Genomic DNA, 21,756 nt, shown 5'->3' with positions numbered 1-21,756 from the left:
TGGCATTGTATTTCTGCAGTTGAGCAGTAGCTCTTCTGTCCCTAGGCTTTGTTGATTGATTCTCACTTTAACCCCCACAGGCCCAATTTATGAACATGAAATGTATTTATTCATAAAATTTCAAGATCAATCATTGGCAGAATTGTAGGGCAGAAAAATCCTGGCTTCAGTGCCTCCTTTTATAACATACCTCGAGATGATAAGGTTCTTGAGGCAGAGATTTTATCTCATTCATCTTCATGCAGTAGGTTTTATACTTCAAATACAGTCACAAGTCAGATGTACAAGAAGTGTACATCCATCCTTGAAATCAACTTAGCTCTCTACCACTTCAAAGACACTCAGTATCTTCTGATTAAAAGTCTTTTTTAGGAAATGACTAAATTCAGAATTGAAGCTCAGTCAGTTCACATCGCAGCTTCCCATCATGGTTCCTCTCTGTGGTGAAACTGTCCTGGTTTTTCATCCCCTACTCGATCCTGAGATGGTGTCTGGGTGCAGGGGGCTGTGTGCTGTCTCCCAGACTATCGCTCATCTACTTCACTCTTCGGTAGGGGAGCGAGGTGGCTGCCTATGTTGCCCCCACTGGTGGTGGAGCCTCATAGTCACTCTCTCCACACTCGCAGTGTGTCATGAGCTCTGACATGTCCCCATGCTCCTTGGCACTCCGACTCAGATCTCGCTGGCCTTGGGGGTCCCCTGTGGCTACTATTTGACCCCTTAGATAGGTCTGTCAACCCTGAGGTCCTCTGCCACAAGGTCTCTCTTTTATAAGTTGATATGTTTCATTTTCATTTTCATTTTTATTCAGTTCAAGAAATTTTCTTTTTTCTTTTTCTGGCTCTGTGACATGTGGGCTCAAACACTCATGCTCTGCAGGGGAAGTGTGGAGTCTTAACCACTGGACTGGCGGGGAAGTCCCTGTCACAAGGTCTTTTCATCTCAACCATAGTGAGTCCTCTGAGAGCTTGCCAGTCCGTTCTCGCTGGGGAACATGGGAGATGACTGATCTCTGCCGTGCCCTCTACGATGGTTTCTGGAAGGTGTGGGTGATCTCGGGTTCTGTCTGGACTGCTTCATCCCACACTTTCAGGTGGGGATGGCAAAGAAGCCTCTCCATCCTCCAGTATTCAAGCCTGTTGCTCATGCTACCCTCCACCCCAGGATTTAACTCAGGAAGGGGCCGATCGGGTAGCCCCTCTTGAGTATAATTCTCTTCTTTCTATGCTATCTCTGAAGATGAGATGATGGAGACCACCCTCTGTGGAAGCAGTGCTGCTCTTCTCTTTACATCACTGTCTGCAACTTAATAGTCTCCACATTCAGTCTCCCGAACTTTGGTTTCTGAGGCTAATAGGGAGTTTTTAGGATTTAGGAAACTCAAGTGCCAAGTTCTAGTCATGGAAGCCTGGTTCTCTTGCTTAATCTTATCTGGAATGTCCTTCAAGAGCCAATCTCAAGACACAGTCTGAACTGCAAAACTTTAGCCATTTCTCTCTTCCAGCTGTAACAACCTCTTATCAGTTTCTACACCTGCAAATGTAAAATGCAACACAGAGCTGTTATCTTACTGTGACTTCCGTTAAGAAGTAGGGGAACCCAAGAGTCAAAGGAGAGCAGCGCGGCTGGGCCTCAGAAGCAGAGGACAGGGTGCTGTGTAATGTGTACACCTAGAGTTGTGTGTGTGATGCAGCTCTGTTAGAACAGCTTTGAAGACAGGGGCATGTGGCTCAATTAAACACTCATTGTGAAGTCACTCAGTCGTGTCCGACTCTTTGCTACCCCATGGACTGTAGCCTACCAAGTTCCTCTGCCCATGGGATTTTCCAAGCAAGAATACTGGAGCGGGTTGCCATTTCCTTCTCCAGGTGACCTTCCCGACCCAGGGATTGAATCCGGGTCTCCCACATTGTAGGCAGACGCTTTATCGTCTGAGCCACCAGGGAAGTCCAAAATTAAACCAAGTTAAAATCAAAATGAAAAGTCATATTATGTCCACAGTTACATCAGTCCATCTTAGGATTGTTAAATGTCATCAGTTTAAGAAGAGGCATCACATGCGATTGTTGTTGAAGGTATTTGCAAACTTGGAGAAAGTCTTTTCCTTGCAGTAGAGATGTCCACCACGGGAAGCCTTCCACTGATGGAGAGGGGGGCGCTCCACAAACCCTGAAGTTAGACTGATTGTGAAATGCTGCGTAGGAGTGAGCCCAGGACAGGAAGGCATTGTCTTGAGGATCAAATGGCAGACTCAGGATTTTTGGAGTCAGTAGAGATAGGCTCACATAGATTATCAGGCCCGTCTTTTGGCTCATCCAGACAGTCCCATTACGGAAGCGGATTGGGAAGAAAGTGGGCCAGGGGCTTCAGTAAGCACGGAGTAAGTTGCCTCAGTATCTAAAAGGAAATTGACTGATTGGCCCACAGTTATTAATATCTGGGGTTCCTCAGGTGTAATTAGGACAGGAGCTTGTGTGGGGACCCCCAGGCACCTTCAGTCCTGTTTATCTTGAGAGTCCAACCCCTGAAACCTACGCCTCTGGGGACAGTCTCTCTTCCAGTGTGGTCCTTTGCAGACCGGGCTTGTATCGAAGGGAAAGAGGACAATTCTGATCTCTGTGGGCCATCCACTCGCCTTGAGCCCACCTTGCACTTCTGTGTGTTCCTGATTCACCCACGGAGAATCCACACTAAAGCAATTATAACTTCTGGCTAAATAGGAAGAACATTATATTAGGAAATACAGAAAAAAAAACATGAATAAATTTCATAGTGTTGTTTTACTATATTTTTATCCTCAGAACCCAGAATGCTATCTGGCATGTATCCTCTCAAGAAAGGTATACATTTATAAACTTATGTTTAGTTTATATGTAGCGAGATACATTAGGGTGTCTTTTCCATTCAAAACCCAGAGCCAGGTGACTCCACCCAGCAATGACCACAGTCCTCTTCTCCAGGGGGACCTGGAGGAGCAAACCAGCTAAGAAAAGGGCAGTGGCTAGTTTGTCCTTTGTCTGCTGAGAACAGATTCCAATGAGAACGGGGAAGCTGCAGGGAAGAAAAATCATAAAAGAGGCAGAATCTCAGTGCCTGCAGTTACCTGAAGGTAAATTGCCACTCATCAAATTACTTTCAGAATTGTATTTCATTTGGATCAGATTTGTGATCCGTAGAGAACAGAAATTCATCTACTTTAGGAAATACACCCCTTTTCACCATTAACCGTTGAAATGAATTCAGAACAAAGGGTTGCTAGATCTTTGAAGCACTGCAGTTAAGGGTATAATAATTCTTTCTCAAGTATCTCATCATCTTCAGTCTCTTTTCAGTCACTTTGAGAGAATTTTTAAAAATAGCCAAGCTTCAAGTGACCATTTATTTCTACATGTGATGGCAACACGGACGGATACAATCAAGTCATCAGGTCCAAACTGATGTTCCATTCTTCCTCTGTAGCAATGAACAAAACTGTTACTTGTTTTTAGGGAGCCAAACCCTCATGATTCTTGTGTGCTGCATGCTAAGTCATTTCAGTCCTGCCTGACTTTTTGTGACCCCATGGATTGTAGCCCACCAGGCCCTTCTGTCCATGGGATTTCCCAGGCAATCCCTGGGAGTGGGTTGCCATGCCCTCCTCCAGGGGATCTTCCCAATCCACGGATAGAACCCATGTCTCTTATGTCTCCTGCATTGGCAGGTGGGTTCTTTACCACCAGTGCCACCCGGGAAGCCCCATGATTCTTAGAACCCAACTTTTATCCCCAGTCCTCAAAGCTGTTTATAAACATGAACTTATTTACTCCCACTCACCAAACACCACTCATGAAGGAATGGATGGAAAGATGGAAATGGATGAAGTAGTGGATAATTATAAATACTGCAATCATTACTGCTTACTGAGAGCCCACTCTGAGAAAATGTTGTATATTTCCTCCTCATGTTGGAGGCGTAGAGGTGGTGCATTCCTGGAGCAAGTTCACAGTGTCTGGGCACTTAAGAGGCAGCATGGTGGTGTTGCTAAGTTCCTAGATCCAGGTTGAATCCTCAGTACACCTCTTTCTAGGTCTGTGACCTTAGATAAGGTCACCTCCCTGGACTCCCATTTCCCTCTGCAAAGAGGAGAAGACAACAGTGGTGCCGCCACATGGGGTTATTGTAAGTACTGAGTGAGTCCAGATCCTAGCGCAACACGTGGAACCTGCTGAATACCCTTTGAATGCCGGCTGTTGTCATTATCCTGTGGTTGCAAGTAATAAGAGCCCAGCTCACGCTAGCTGAAGCTGCAAAAGAAAAGGCGGCAGCATTTGCTTCAGACGTGCCTTAGAAAAGAGGTTCAAAACCTCCCCCAGGATCTTTGCTTCTCCTTGGCTTGAGGATAGACCAGATCAGATTTGTGGAAGCAAGAGGGCTGTGTGCAGCTTCAGGGCTGTATTATCCTCACAGAGAATGGAAAAATTCTTGTTTCGAAGATCTGGCAGAGGTCCCAGGGGAGTGACCCAGCTTTGATCCTACTCCTGTCCCGCCCCCAGGCCTGTGTCATGTGACACACACTGAGGAACCACATGTGCCCATCCAAACCCAGGGCCTGAGGAGAGTTCCTACGTGAAGACACTTAGAGTGGTTCCCAGGATCAAGAAGAAAGATGAATAAATATTATGTATCCATATTGTTTCATGGCCAGCAGATGCCAGGGCAGAGATGAGCACTGTCCTCTCCTTCCAACACAACTTTCATTACTACAGCTATTACTTAATTCAGCCTGACCCTCCTTTTTTCAAAGGCATTCTAACAGGGCTGTATCCCACAACTGTAGGTGCATACGTTACACAGCCTTTAAGTCTCTATTTTTGTGGCCATTGAACTGCTGTCATATGACTTTGTAGTTTCCCTACTTTCCTGAGAAAGGCACAGGAAGGTAGCAGCCCTGTAATTTCTTCTTATATTTGCTGTATAGAAAGTGAGGATGGAATAGACAAGGGCGTCTTATTCATTAAGTAGCCGTTTGAGCCTACTTTGTGCCAGATGCTGTACTAAGTCTGCTAGCAGGCTTCTGAGAACCCAACCAGAAGTGACCAATCCAGAATGCCAGTGTTGTGAGTCAAGACTTCCTCTTTGGAGACCATGCCAGGATTCTGGCCTAGTGATGCCAAGGCAATGGGCTGTCTATGAGTTTTCTGAACTAGATGATAATAATAACTAGGGACATCACTGAATAACGTTTCAGCTAATAAACATCAATTTCTTGCTCTCTGCCTATGCCTGCTCAGTTTCAAAGGACCGTCTTGGAATCAGTGTATAATAAAAGGAGCGTATGTTTATTGAACATGATGTGTGCAGTGATTCTGCACGATATCCTCTCTAAATCCTGGCCAACAACCCTGTGTGTGGAATATTGTCATCTCATTTTACAGATAAGAAAAATCAGATACCAAAGAGATTAAATACAGGCTCCTAGTCCTATGGCACTAAATGGAAAAAATAGGGTTTACTGGCATGTCTGCTTTGCTTCAAACCTTGTAATTCAAACCTACAATTCAAATCTTGTAATTAAGATTACACTTTCAACGATTCTTCTCCAGACCCAAGTGGCTCACTTCAGGTCATGTAAGTCTTAATGAACGATGTAGTCTGAGACCTATTTGAGGATGGACTCATCGATATGAATTTGGACCTTCCTGTTCTCATCACAAAATCACAGGTCCATTTGTTTGTTAACTTCAGGGACTAAGACCCCACCCCCTCATTTCCATGCTTCCTGAAGGTAAGTGTGCAGCCTAAGGCAATCTGATGCAATATTCTGAAACTCCGTATTCTGAGAAGAAGGAAGCCAGGATGGGAGAAAGGTTAAAATCGGTTCATTTTACAAGAAACACCAACTGAGGCAAGTCTGTGTTCTCATTCCTGCCCCAAGTCTTGTTCTTTAGCTTGACCGTCGTAATCCTGTGACATTCCCACGACCGTTCTAAAACATTCTTCCTTGTTTCAGAATCAAATATTTTTGTGGTTTGCAACCAGAGAACTCTTGTAATAAATCTTCCCTCCCTGTTGGTAGTCCCGCAGGCCACATCTCTCCCCAAGCGTCTCACTGTTGTGCTTGTCTGTCACCAGCTCAGTGCAGCCTAGTATCCTTACTCCATCACTTTCCAGATTGGGTGGTCTGTACTGCCCACAGTGCCTGCTAATGAGTTAGGGAAAGTGAAAGTGAAAGTCACTCAGTCGTGTCCGACTCTTTGCGACCCCAGGGATTACACAGTCCATGGAAATCTCCAGGCCAGAATACTAGAGTGGGTAGCCTTTCCCTTCTCCAGGGGATCTTCCCAACCCAGGGATTGAACCCAGATCTTCCGCACTGCAGGCGGATTCTTTACCAGCTGAGCCATAAGGGAAGCCCATGAGGCAGGTAACTTACCTGTAAGGATGAGCTAGTGGCAGATGGAGTCTTTCCTCAGCTTCCCCTCTGAGGCACTTACACAGTTTAGTATTAAACTAAACTTCTCAACAGCTGTTTAAAATGCTTCTTGGACTTAGAATACTGTTTGGAGCTTAGCATCTGGACAGATATAATCGGCTTCCTTCTTTCCCAGACCACAGTGTATACTCTTCTCTAAAGGAGGCCAAAAAGCACAGGAGACGTAGCCCAGGACAGCTGAGAGAAGAACACACTATGGAGAAGCCAGGAAGGACCATCTACAAGCACAAGTATTAATACATCCTGACTCTACCCGTTAAGAACCTGCCATGGATTTCCCGTCTGAACTCTTCATTGGGCATTCAGATTCCCCCAGGGCCTGGCCACTGTATTCAGCTTCATCTCTAGCATTCTCTCCTTTACTCTTTATTCTCCAGCAAAGCTAACCTAAAGCAGGCTTCCCTGATGGCTCAGGTGGTAAAGAATCTGCTTGAAACGAAGGAGGCCCAGATTCGATCCCTGGGTCGGGAAGATCCCCTGGAGAAGGGCATGGCAACCCATTTGAGTATTCTCTCCTGGAGAATCCCATGGACAGAGGAGCCTGGTAGGCTACAGTCAACAAGGTCCAAAGAGTTGGACAGGACTGAGCAACTAACACTTTTCCCTGAATGTGCCAACTTGTTTCTTTTCTCTGTGCTTTTTTTTCAGTCTAATCTCTCTCTCTGGAATTACCCTTCTTCTCATCCCCTGCAACTCCAGTCACCTACTCCTGAGCTGACCATTTATTTATCTTTTAAGACCCATCTCTAGCATTACCTCCCTCCTCTGGGTTCTGTAAAGACCTACTTCTTCAAGCCCCACTCTACCCCCTGCAGGGACTGTGCTTTCAAATTCTTCATCATTTTTATATTCTTAGTGCTTAGTATTGTAGGTACCAATGAGGTTGTAGGTTCTTACGATGGATGGATGGATAGATGGATGGATAGATAAATAAAGCCTTTGTATAATTGCAAAACATGGTGCTGTGGAAAATATTTCATAGTGCAAATCTTTTTAGACCAAAGCTTCATGTCTTTTCGCTTCTCCCACCCTGCCTGGCTCTATTAGTAGTGATTCATTTCCAATCAATAATGATTCAGTTTATTTGTAGAAGTCACTTAAGCCACTCAGTTAAGTCATTCCCAGCGGCTCAGTTATGTCCATCCCATAAATAACACAAGTCTTGGCCTGGCTGACAGGCTCTCTTAGTGACACAGTCTGCTTCATGTGATCACAAAACTGATCAGAGAATACAGAACAGTTGCTGAAGGAAAATAGGTCCTGATGTCTTTTTAAAAATAGATGCTAAGAAAACAATAGGAAATTCAGAGTAATCTAAAAATTGTGTGTACTCTTGAGAGCACTCAGAAAATAAATCTGTATAATTAGTGCCAATAAGTTTTCAAAAACATTTCAGGGTAAGAAATTCAAGAATTATCAGCTGACTTAGTGACAAAGGATTACTCATTACTTTCAAATACTTCTAAAATACTTGTTTCATTTAAGTATTTTCTCTTTACGTAAATGAAATTTTGCATTCAGTTCAGTTCAGTTCAGTTGCTCAGTCGTGTCCAACTCTTTGTGACCCCATGGATTGCAGCACACCAGGCTTCCCTGTCCATCACCAACTCTCAGAGCTTGCTCAAACTCATGTCCATTGAGTCAGTGATGCCATCCAACCATCTCATCCTCTGTCATCCCCTTCTGCTGCCTTCAATCCTTCCCAGCATCAGGGTCTTTTCCAGTGAGTCAGTTCTTCGCATCAGGTGGCCAGAGTATTGGAGTTGCAGCTTTAGCATCAAGCCTTCCAATGAATATTCAGGACTGATTTCCATTATTTTGCATTAATTCCTCCTACTTTTATCCAATTTTTCTAGAGGATTTTGAGGAAGTGGTGAATGTGTGTGTAAGGTGGAGTTTTGACAGAAGTAGCATGTGTCTCTAGGTAGGTAAGAACTGTGCCTTCGTTTCCGGCAGTACAGCTCTGTTGGCTCTGAAACCTCAGACCCTCTTGCCAGGAGACCAGCAGTCAGCATTGCAGGGACTCCTGTAGCCACAGCTGTCTTCCTGTTCTGGTGCTAAACGACCATCCCAGCAGCAGTTTTGCCAGATAAGCAGCCACAAGAGACACTTTCCTTTTGTCCATGACGAGCTCCTGCATAAAGGCCCTGTGTTATTGCCCTTCCTGGTGAGGTCGGCTATGTAGGGCTACGTACATGCTTCATAATCTTACTGCCCTGTCACATACTTGGCACCCAGAGTTCGTGAGGATTTTCCAGATAAGCTTCATTAATGTGAATTAAATCTGACTCATCCCTCAGTATAGGTTATGAAATACCTTTGGAATTCTGAAGAGGAGGCTGTTTAGTCTTGAAGGTAGAACACAAATGATGCTTCTAGAAAGGCTGAGCTGGGATGGGGTAGGAGAGAGAAGGGACCCCACATCTGCTGAGCATTTGTGACAAGCTCAGTACCAGGCAGGATTGGTGTTTGGCAGATGCTGTTTCATGTATCTGACTGTCTGTTAACTCTTGGAGGAGATTCCTTGCTTTTCAAATTAAGAAATTTAAACAGGGAAAAATTAACACAGAGAGTGAGTAGCAAATCCATAATTCAGACTCAGACTCAACTCTGTCTGACCCTCTTTGGTCGACCAACCTTCCACCTCTGTGTATCTGGAAAGTGCAGACTCTTTGTGCAACTGTAGATCACGTATGTCACTACCCTCTAACGCCTCATACATGTGATTCCACTGACAGATTTACAAGGCAGCATGAAACAGTGAATTCTAAGAGCAGTTAGTAAACTATATATTATATATATGTGTATGCACGCATGCATGCTCAGTCGTGTGCGACTCTACCACCCCATGAACCGTAGTCCACCAGGCTCCTCTGTCCATGGGATTTCCCAGGCAAGAATACTGGAATGGGTTGTGTAGCAAACAAGCATTTTCCCTCTACTGTGGTCCCTAGTCTAAGTAAACTGGAAATGCTGCTCCTGTGCGCTGAATGGCCGCTGTCTACCACAAGGGCAATATATCAACCCAGTTCCCAGATAGAGAATCTTTCCCAGGGTCCCTGGTCGCTCCAAGGGCAAATCAACGGTCACATTCTTGTGCAGTCATCCCCAGCCCAGTGGTTCCAGCAAGTCAAACACGTGACTGCTCGGTCCACAATCCAGACTCTACTAGTTCCACAATCCCGTATCTGTCATTCCGAAATCCAAAAAGCCCTCAGGTCTGGAAGCTTTTCCGTAACTCATTTTGAGTGTAAAACCCTGTTGAGACCTGGACTTAGCTGGTGACAGAGCATCTGATCTGACGGGACTTTATTTATCTTGTGTCCTTCTCCCTCGTGGAGGAGTCCTCGCACACGCCTGTGGACTTGCTGCTGCTTCTGCTCACAGGGCACCGCCCAGATCTCGTGGGGCTGCTTATCAGGCAGGATCTGGGGTACTCAGCCCCGGTGGATGAGCAGAGTTTGATAAAGGACTGTCTGTAACAGTGTGTGGGTGGGTGAAGGACCAGCAGAGATGATGAGGGCAGGAGGGAGGGGTTATGTGATGAAGCAGGCTCTGGTACCGCCCCAGGTGTGAAGGGCCAGACAGAGGCAGAGTTCAGGAATCCAGGGAGAGAGCAGGGGAGATCACAGTCAAGCGTTCTGGCCAGCAGCCAAACCGCAGAGAAGAGCCTGGGAAATACACTCACCCTGGTTCTCCCCTCTCCCTCGACTCAATGGACATGGGTTTGGGTAGACCCCGACAGTTGGTGATGGACAGGGAGGGCTGGTGTGCTGCGGTTCATGGGGCCACAAAAAGTCAGGCACGACTAAGTGACTGAACTGAACTGAACTCGAGATCTGCTGGCGCCTCTCTGATCGCACCCTGTTTGTGTGTGAAGTCGCTCAGTCGTGTCCAACTCTTTGCGACCCCGTGGACTGTAGCCACCAGGCTCCTCTCTCCATGGGATTCTCCAGGCAAGAATACTGGAGTGGATTGCCATTTCCTTCTCCAGGGCATCTTCCCAACCCAGGGATTGAACCCCAGGTCTCCTGCATTGCAGGCAGATGCTTTATCCTCTGAACCACCAGGGAAGCCCTGATCGCAGCCTACCTAAAGCCAAAGGCAAGAGAGCTCATTGAGGCAGACCAGAAAGTGAGCCGCCAGCACCAGGAGGGGTGCGAGGGCGGCGAGTGGATCTAAAAGGCAAAAGGTGAGTATCTTGTACAGCATATCCTGTAATGGGGCTTCCCTGGTGGCGCAGCAGTAAAGAACCCACCTGCCAATGCAGGGGACTCAGGAGATGAGGGTTCGCTCCCTGTGTTGGGAAGATCCCCTGGAGAAGGATATGGCAACCCACCCTAGTCTTCCCACCTGGAGAATCCCATGGACAGAGGAGCCTGGCAAGCTACAGTCCATGGGGTCACAAAGAGTCAGACACGACTGATGACTGCATGCACACACATATCCTATAATATCTAATACATGTGCCCCACCAGCTTTATGAAACCCCAAAACTCAAAAATGCTTATAGAGTCATCATTTATTAAATCAACAGCATATATCCACATTCGAAAAATATTAATACATACAAGTGAAACTTTTTTTTTTTTTTTTCAGTTTTCAGTGCCTGTTCTCCAGGTGAGAATACTGGAGTGGGTAGCCATTTGCTTCTCCAGGGGATCTTCCTGACCCAAGGATCAAACCCAGGTCCCCTGCATTGCAGGCAGATTCTTTACCATCTGAGCTACGAGGGAAGTCCCATAGAGACTTATGAACCACTTATAATCCTTGGCTACCCTGAAAATTGGAACTGTTGCATTCAAGAGTGCTATCTCATTCACTGATTCATCGATTTCTGTGTTCACTCAGCAGTATTCACTACTGAGTCAGAACTCTGCAAAACATGGGCTCTGGGATGTAGCAACAAAAATGTGACACTAGCATTTCTAACAGCTTACAACTTAGGAGAAGACATGATTTGTTGCAAAATAGTAGTACCACTCTGGGTTAGCAAAGTTTCGTCTCAAACCTACGTCGTTGCTATGGGCTTCCCTCTGAGACGATTTTGTGGCCACGTCTGGACTCAGTGGGGAGCACTCCTCTGCTCTATTGGCTCTGTGTGATGAGGGTCCAGGAACCAGGCATGTGCTTAGCGCACACATGATTCTGGCTGACTGTGCTTTCAGTGCATGGCAAGATGGGGCGGTTCCCACCACAGGAGCAGGAGCAGCGTCCTCAGGAGGGCAGGAGGAGGGGTTCCTTTGAATTTGGAACACCTGAGAAGACTTCTTGGGGGTGGGTGGGTGGTTTTAAGGATTTCCAGACTGGAAAAGGACAGGGAAGAGCAAAGGCAAGGTAAGAACTTGAGAAAGGTTGGTGTAAGCGGGCCGCGAGGACTTGGAGTACAAAAGTAGTAGGTGACCAAAACAGAAGAAAGAACCTGTTCTAAGGGACTTGGACTTAATTCTGCAGCAAGTGGGTTACAACTGAGGGTTTTTAGTGGGGGGGAGGGGGGCGGGTCTTGTGTTTAGGGAAAATCACTCTTCCAGCACTTTGAATATAGGGGAGGGCTGAAGGGAGGGAAGAACACTGTCACCCAGGAAAGAGATGCTGACTTGAGAACAAGGACAGCAGTGATGACGATAGAAAGAAGGGCTGGCAGATATTTTGAGAAAGAAATGACAGCTAGGATCACTGTTTGGAGGGAGGAGCCAAAGTGACTCCAGGGTGTCTAAAATACGAATATTCAAGAGAAAGCAGAGGAGGCCCCTGAAAGTAGCATCAGGGAGCTCTCTGCCATGTTGGACCTGAGTTATGGCCAAAATATTTCCAAGGAAATACACTGCAGGTATTTAAAATTGTGAGTCTGTTGTTCAGAAACAAGCAAGTGCCAAGGAGAAATCCCATGCCTGGGAAAGTTTCAGCTACTCTAATTCCTTAGGGTAATTCCAAAAATCAAAAAGTTGTAAAAGTCACACATTTTTTAAAAAGTTTAGTGTCAAAAGTTATTTGGTGACAAACTTGACCTTGATAAACATAAGACTATTGGTAGACCTTATTTATCCCTCTTAGGGTCATTTATTTGCTGAAGAAATAAAATATTTGAATACAGCGGTGCTGTCTCAAACTGCACTAGACAGGTTTCTAAATAAAATGGGTTTTTGTTGTTGTTGTTTCAGACATTAAGTCATGTTCCACTCTTTGGACCCCATGGACTGTAGCCGGCCAGGTTCCTCTGTCCATGAGATTCTCCAGGCAAGAATACTGGAGTGGGTTGCCATTTCCTCCTCCAGGGAATCTTCTAAACCCAGGAACTGAATCCATGTTTCCTGCTTTACCTCTAAGCCACATGGGGAAGCCCCACTACCTACCTTACAGGATTGTTCAAAGAGCTAATGTATAGGATCAGTAAATGTTAGTCATTATTATCTCACCTTTTAATCAACCAAACATTTTCCAAAAAGCCATTTTGGATCATCGTTTGTTTTTGTCTTCCCAGTTTCTGAAAGGGCAATGAAAACAAATGTCTCCCTTCTCGGTGAAAGTGAAGGAAGCAACAGAGAGAACCAGCATGTACTTAGTGAGATTACTCTCTGGTTCAAGGATACAGAAACAGACCCTGAGAGACTGAGTCTTAGCAGGACCCAGGTCGCCCCTCAGTAAGGGGTAACCTAGGTTCCCAGGGGAGAATAAGTGCCAGCAAGTCAAGCGCTTGGACAGGGTGGGCCTTTTTATAGGGTGAGATGTTTTGGTGAGATGTTTTGCTTCTCCTTTTCATCGATTAGAGTGTTCTTTAAAGATGCATTTCAGACCCCAAATTTCTGAATATGCTACCTTTACCCGCCTCCCTGCCGGGTCCCTGGACCCCTCTTCAATAACCACCTCTGGGAAGAACATGCTCTCTTCGCCTAAGGATCAAGTCTAGTTTTCTCCCATTCTAAAGGCAGTATCTGAATTTGATGGGGATGGGGAGGAGGGCAGGGACGCGGGGCCAGGCAGAGTTTGGTGGTTGTGGCACCCAGGGTGAGGGAGGTGCTCAGCCTGTCGCAGGAGGGCAGTTCCTGCCCCAGAGGCAATCAAGTGCACTGTAACCGGACTAAGTAAACAGCAGCGTAACCCGCTTCTTCAATTTTTGATGTGGATGCTTTAAATGAGAGAGTCCCATCTTCTCCCTTTCCTCCCCACGTTGGAGGCGGCCCCTCGGCCGCTTAGCACGGGCTCCCAGGCGCGGTTTTTTCTCGGCTCCAAGCTGCCGAGCAGGAAACGCTCCCGGCCGCGGGATAAGCCTCCCGCTGGAAGGGGTGGGGGCGGGGGCAAGAAAGGGAAAAAGGGAAAGAAACAAAAGCGAGAAAAACTTGACCCGAGCTGCCAGCGCGAGCCTCCGACGATCGCGGCGGGCTTCGGGTTTCCCAGAAGCGGGGATCCCACACCCCAGCCACCCCAACGCCACCCCCGGCCCCCCACCTCGCCCTCCCCGCCCCAGCCCGCGGGGCTGGTGGGCGTGGACTCGAATCCATGCTAATGAGCCGCGCGGCGGGCGGGGCGGCGATCCCGCGCCCCTGACAGCCCGGCCGCGGGCGGAGCCCCGGCCGCGGGAGCCCGACGGCCGCGCCTCCCAGCCCCGCCGGGGACCGGGCCGGTGCGCTGGCCCATGCTGGTCCCCGCCTTTGTTCTCCGGCCGGAGCGGAGCCATGCGCGGCTGACGATGGAAGTGGAGGACTCGGGCGGCGTGGTGCTCACCGCCTACCACTCGTACGCGCGCCCCCCGCGCCCAGCCCCGAGCCGCGCTGCGCGCCCCGGGCGACCGCCAGCCTCCCCGGCAGCAGGTACCCACATCGCCCACCGGGCACGAGTCTCCTGGGCTGGGGGGTGGGGGGTGGTGGTTTCACAGGCAGCTGGGTTTTCTGCCAGAGCAGAGGACCACCATCGTCCGATTGTGGTTTCAAGTTTTAGTGGACGAGATGATTGAGCCTGTGGTTCTTTGTATTGTCCTCTGAAGACGTTGGCCAGGAGAGGTTAGCAGAGTTGTGTTCTTATACAACTTGCTGGTAATAGGCATATGCCTCGTTTCTGCCAGATTCATCTGTTGAACTATTGGAGAATTAAAAAAAAATGAAGCAGCAGCAGAAAATAGAAAAGAAAGTAAAATGTATTATCTTAAACCTGCAAACACTATCGAGAACTTTTTAGTAACATTTCACATTAGCTAAAACACAGATGGAGAGATTCTCCAAAAAGGAAATCTCCGAGACCTTTAAAAACGATTTTACTTGTAGATTAAAAAAAAAAAACAAAACAACTTTTGAATGTATACATACATTGGTATCACTGTTGTTTTATTGCTAATGTTGACTGTTTATAAATGCAATTCTAATTTTCCTTTAGGTCAAAAGAGGTCTGAAAGCTTTTCACTATGTGCATTTTAGATTTCATAAATCAGGGATCTAGCTTAATTACGTTATTGGTGTTCATCTATTTGACGCAAGATCAAGGCTGGCAAGACTTCTGTTAAGTAAACGAGTGTAAGACCCTTAAAAAGTTATCTTGGATGTTCAGATATATTACACTAGTAAGTGAGATGGTTTGATGTCTCTGACACATATTTAGGGGAAATAGTATTTGTTTAAATGTGACTATCTGCCATGCATCCATTGAGCAATGGTTTTCTTTACCAGTGGGGAGTTTGAGTGGTGTGCTTTTCTGCATGTTTATTTTCAGTAATTTTTTTCTCTTGCTTTTATCTTTAGTTGTGATAAGGATTACTTGTTTCCTAATTTAATGGACTTGCAAGACTTTTAGCAGATTGTGACTTTATTTCAAGAAGTATCCTCTTGGCTAGCATCCATGAGAAGAACAACCTGCTTTGGCATGAGACCTGGGCTGGGCTTGGCTAACAAAGAAAATATCATTTCTTTCAAAAAGAGCAGGTTGAGTGAAATCTAATTTTTATATAAAGACAATGAGAAAATAACATTTTTTCCTTCCAGTTTTAAGAGCCATGCACATTATTTTAAAGGCTAATTGAAGGTACAAACATGTGTTTGTCTTTCGGGTATTTTCTTTTCTAAGCATGATGGTCGACTCTAATCACTCAGATTATGAGGAACTAAATAGACATACTGGTGAGAGGTGGGCGCCGGGTTTGCACATTGCTAGCTGGTCCTGGTGTGGCTGCCCCCGTCTGTAGCCCTCTGCAGCTGTCTAAGAGTGGAGCCAGATCATGCCCTTTGGGCTATCCGAAATTACATCCCTTTCCAAAGCAGACTGGAGAAGTTCCATCTGCTCAGCATGCGGTCTTCTGGGATAATAATATATGAGAGCAGGAGTTGCCTATCCCAGCTGGTGCTTTACCATACAGTTGCCAATTAGACTTATGTTGCCCCAACTTTGCATCTTTGGTGACTGCCCTGCACCCCCTGTGGGGGAACATTTGTGCCCCTCACCCTCTGATGCAAGAGATAGATGACCCCTGCCCCCTGCAACCGAATTGTGAGAGAATAGCTCAGTTCCTCGGTTCTCAGTAACAGCAATCCAAAGGGGGTCCCTGTTCTTACAGGGAGCTGAGGACACCATCAGTCATGCGTCTGATAACAGAAATAATCAGGCCTGAATTATTAACCTTTGACTCACTAACTACTGATCAATACTCCCTTTCAAGCCAAGGAGCAAGAATGTATTGTTCCACTTATGAAGAGAGCACTCTCTCTTTCAAGAGTACCCTCTCCTTGAAATTGCTTACATATGTGTAGCATATTTGTGGAGTAGTGACCAGGGTGGCACTAGGAAGCATGGGCTATTGTATCTGATTTCCTGAGTATCAACATTCTTTAGCTCTGGGTAGCGTAGTTTATTTCAGAGCAACTCATCTGCTTATTCTCCAAGCCTATACTTCATCTAACTTTATGTGCTTTTGATTTTTTTTTCTTTTGGCCTATTTTTTTCCCACTGAGATATAGTTTCTCTCCCTTTCTCTTTCTCTCTCGCCCTCTTTTCTATTCTCTTTTCTTCACTGTTGTATCCTGAGTGCCCAGATCAGTGTCCAGCCACTGCAGGAGCTCAATAAGTTAATGAATTCCTACCAAATGGCCAAGGTAAAATGGAAGCATTTATAACAGCATGAGTCAACCTATTTGCACCTACTATGTCCCAGAAACACAGTAGGCATTAGTGATACAACGATGAATGAAATGAAAGAGCCTGCCTTGAGAATGTAGCCTTGTACCTTTCAGACCATAGGATTTTTAGAAAAAAGCTGGAAATAAGTGGTAACATTTCAAAATCAAGAGGCTTCAGATATGAACTTCAGTTTCCCATTAAAAAAAAACAAAAAACAAAGGATCCAACAACTCAGGCCTGCACAGGCTGAAGCTGCGTCCTGGCTTCTCCATTTCACACCTCTCCCTGTTACTCTTCAACACTGAAGATGGGTGTCCATTGTAATTTTTGGGGGGGCCTGCCCATTTTATTTTATTAAAGTATCCAGTATAAAGTACACTTGCCAGTTACTCAGGCTTGAGGTCAGACTGCCAGACTCTGTTCATCACTTACACCATTTCCTACCATGTGACCTTGGGGAGCCTGCTTCAGCTACTTAGACTAGTGTCTGACACCAAGGAAGAGACTATTACCGCTTTTAATCACAGTTGTTGATGTCAAGAGGAGTAAAATGTTTTTGATACCTATTTTCCATACTTACTCATGCAGGAAAGACACTCAAGTACTAAGCATTTGTTGGGAGAGAAAAAGCAATTCCTTATTTCACAAACATCTATATTTACATTCTGTTGTAAGGATAAAAGAGAATGAAGGATTATAAATTCTCAGTTCTGTTAAAACAGATGGTTGGAGTTGTCCTTAGAATCATGTGATTTTTAGGAAGCTCAGTTCCTAGACCTTTATTCAGAATCGAGAGTGAAATATATGTTCAAAATGATTTCACTTAGAAAATGAAAAGTAGCTGAAGATGAAGGTAGATATTTTGTTTTTCAAAGGTTTCCTAAATTATATGCAAATAACATATACAACATTTTTTGGTGAAGGTACAGTTTAAATGACCATGAGTGTTTCTGATGTTTTTCCAAAGATACCATAAACTTCCTGAAAGAGGACAAAAATAGAGTAGGAAAAAGAGCCAGCTGTTCCTCAAAAACAAATAGAGAAGCTCCCCAAGGTTATCCTAGGAATTCTAACTCTACGGCAATTTTAAAACTTTCGTCCAGGCCATATTGTTTCCTAATAGCATAACTATTCATCCTAATGGGGATGATTTGATTAAACTAGAATTAGTGATGAATAGAAAGTAAATATTTTATTTGTGGAGAAGACTAAAATTAACAACTTTTAGTGACATATTTATGGGTACTTTTCTGGAAAAATATTAATTAATTATAAAAAGACATTTATTTCAAGGTGCCAGCTCTCATTCAGTTAAGTATTAATGTAGGTCCATGTGAGCTTATAAACGTATACACAGGTACACCAAATTCTGGGGCCTAGTAGGTATACTTTCTAGAGGATTCAGAAAGAGTAATGGAACTAGAATTCTTCGGAGAGAATAAGGTATTTAGAGATCATTCCTCATACAATAGTTGAAAGTGGAGTAGGTGTCTCTGGTTTCTTTTTACAGCGGGGTCCTTGCTGATTGTAGGTGGCTCCATGTGTAGAGCTGTTGGAAAACATCTGGAACATTTCCTTTGATCATGTCATTTGGCTAAATATTTTGCCAGTTGCTCTGTCCATTTTTATCTTGCTCTGTTCTCCCTGATCATTAATCCTTAATGTTTCCAAACAAATTCAGGGAACTTAGAGTGTTGTCGAATCATTAACTTTCCCTTAACTCTTTTTTTTTAATTTTTAAAAAATTAATTTATTTTAATTGGAGGATAATTACAATATTGTGGTGGTTTTTGCCATACATAGACATGAATCCACCACAGGTGTACATGTGTCCCCTCATCGTGAACCCCCCCTCCCACTTCCCTCCCCACTCCATCCCTCTGGATTGTCCCAGAGCACCGGCTTTGAGTGCTCTGCTTCAGATTCCCTGGAGAAGGAAATGGCAACCCACTCCAGTATTCTTGCCTGGGAAATCCCATGGACAGAGGAACTTGGCGGGCTGCAGTCCATGGAGTCGAAAAGAGTTGGACATGACTGAGTGACTAAACAATAACAGTACTAGTAACGAAACTATAGACTTTATTCTGATTTCACAAGTTTTTCCCACTAGAATTGGGATTTTTCTGTTGTAGGATTGCATGTGGGATTCCGTATTGCACTTGGTCATGATGCCCAAACCTCCTGCATAATCCACGACGGTCTGTTGTCTTTTGTGACCTTGCCACTTTAGAAGGACCAGTTGATTGTTGTAGGCAGTCCCTCACTTTGGATTGGTCTTATGTCTTCTCTTGATTGGATAGAAGTTATGCATTTTGGGCGAGAATTTCACTGAATGATGTCAGGCCTTTCTCAGTACATCATTTTGGGGGTTCACAATGTCACGGTCTTGTTGATGTTAGTTCTCATCACCTGGTTAAGGTGTTGTTTGCAGGTTGTTACAGGTTTCCCTATGTAAATTAATCAGTATCTTGGGATAATTTTTGATGGTGCTAACATCCTGTTAACTCCTCAAACTTTCTTCCTCTGATTTTCTTGTCCATATATGGATCTTGCCAATAACATTTATTACAGTGATGTTCTAATGATTTTCTATTTTTCTCATTCCTTCTACATTTATTTTACAAACTATAAAATCTACATTCAGTATTCTCTCTAGTTTTATTATATGTGCCGTTTTTGCCCTTAAAAAGTCAACCAATATATTTTAACCTACTTTTTTTTTCAGCTTTGCCACAGCATACAATAAAAAGGGTTAGTTTTACCTGGTCTGAGTTTGTGAAACCTATAATGATAAAATTCCTAATTTTCAAAGTACATTGTTTTTTGGAAGCAAAATTTTATTCCACAATGACAACATTGTTAACTGACTGTACTCCAATATAAAGTTAAAGGTTAGTATGAAAGAGGCTTCCCAGGTGGTGCTGGTGGTAAAGAACCTGGCTGCCAAAGCAGGAGATGTGAGATGTAGATTTGATCCCTGGGTCAGGAAGATCCCCTGGAGGAGGGCATGGCAAGCCACTCCAGTATTCTTGCCTGGAGAATCCAATGGACGGAGGAGCAGGCTTCAATCCACAGGGTCACAAAGAGTCAGACACGATTGAAGCAAAGTTGCTGAATTAAATGCTGTGTTTGGGGACGGTGGGTATTAGCGTCCACTTTGTCTGATTTGCTACCGAGGATGCTCTGATGGGAATCTTCTCCCCTTAGCAGTGTCCTGAGATGTTACTTGAATGGTTTGCAGATGTGTCACACGAAATAAACATTCTAGTTTGCATATAATCAAAATTTCTTCTCATTTCATCCTTAAACCAAGTAATTTCACTTCCAAGATCATTCCCATTCTCTGTTTTCTCAATCTGTGGTCTCTTGATACCAGTTCCAGCCAAGAATAGAAGTAAAATGGTCTATAGAAAAGCAATGGAAGAGAATAAAATGTTTCTCAGAAGAAAATTTTGGCAATAAAGTTTATTAAATGATAGACTTTGTTTTGTTTTTAAGTCTCTTTGGATGAAAATATTAAGTCAAATGTATCTACAAATAGTGCAGAACCTCAATGACTGTCCTCATTAAGACGAGAATTGCAGTGCTATAGTATAGGCACTGACTGATGTGAAGTTGTTTGCTTTACAAGTGAATAGCTTAGAGTTAGTTGCTTTGCTGTGCGCTTGAAACTGTCACAACATTGTTAACTGACTGCACTCCAATATAAAGTTAAAGGATAAAAAAAGTAAATAGCGTATGTTGGTGTATTGTTTTCTTGCTTATGTAATTTAATTTAAATATTATTTATTGTTGCTATTTTTTTCTTTATTTTCAGGCAGATCTTAAAGCCACTAGTGGTACTTTTGTTCTTTCTAATATTGCTATTTTTAACATGCTTCGTGATTTACTTTTGATTAGATAGTCAAGCTGGTTAGAACTGTGTAAAGAAGATGCTGTTCAAACGACTAAAATATATAATCTCAGGAGAAATTTTGATAGCATTTATTTCCATTTCTTTGCGAATTTTTTGGTTTTCTTGTTTGCCTTCATGTTTTGCTGTGGTCTGGTTACTTGAGTTAGTGGGTTTTGTATAATGTTCTGTCTTTTATAACAAGGAATTCCATGCGTCCATTGTTCTGAGAATATTAGAGGATGTGCAGCAAAATGTTAACGTTATGTGGGAAAACTTAGAGTGGAAACTAAAAGTAGTGGATTGTTTTTATTATATATCATCTTCCTAAATATTCACAGATTATGACATATTCTTTGAGTATCAGATGTTTTACATCAGTCTTCAATAAATGAATATTACAGATAAAACTGTCCATTTGACAGACATTCACTGCCAAGTAATTCCAAGCGTGGGAGGACGTCTACTAATGTCAAGTTGAGAACCAGCTGTGGTGTCTCGTGTTGCTCTTAATAACTGATTAAACCTGTGCATTCCATCTCTGATCCCTTTGACAGATAGATGATGACTGCACACAAACACGTAATACCAAGGACAGGAAGCAGAAGGAGGAACTGGAAACCAAAGAGAGGAGTATGTAGTAGTTTTAAATTGTCCAACACCTGAGATCTATGTGTACCGTCTTAGTTATTCTGAGTTGTATATCTTTTATGTATAAGAGAGAAATCTTTATTCCTATCTTAAATTTTCTGGTCAGTGGACCAGATTTGCTCTTGTAACTCTGTAATGTATAAGGAAAAGAATTCCTTCGAAGTTTCCTGTTCAGTGTTTAGAAAACAATGGACATGTGTTTGTCTTTATACAAAGACCGATCAACAGATTTATATTTTTTAGAGCTATAGAGAAACCTGACAGGTGTTTAGAACAAAAAGGTTAAACTTACTAAAATGCCATTTTAACTAATAATATGATGTTTGATCTCTTTCCTTCGCACTTTTCCCCGCCTTCATTACCATACTGAAGAAAACCAACAGAGTAGCCAAAGTTAACAGATCAGTGGTTGGGACTGAACCCATATTTAAGTGGCTGGGGATATAAAGCAAAACAGAAGAGGATAAATGTTGTTAAAGGAGAAAGGACTAAGCTTCCTTTCTGAAGATTTCCTTGCCAGTTGTAGCCAGAAGTTTTCACCTACCATAACAATAATGATCATTTGGTAATTCATCACATGCTGTCCTGTGGTGTCAATTCTGGTTTTTTTTTTCCCCCCAAAAGTCCTCATTTTATTGATAGC

Source organism: Bison bison, unplaced genomic scaffold (assembly GCF_000754665.1).
Source record: "Bison bison bison isolate TAMUID 2011002044 unplaced genomic scaffold, Bison_UMD1.0 scf7180017864453, whole genome shotgun sequence".
NCBI classification, from domain to species: domain Eukaryota; kingdom Metazoa; phylum Chordata; class Mammalia; order Artiodactyla; family Bovidae; genus Bison; species Bison bison.
Note: the sequence above shows the minus strand (reverse complement) of the source record.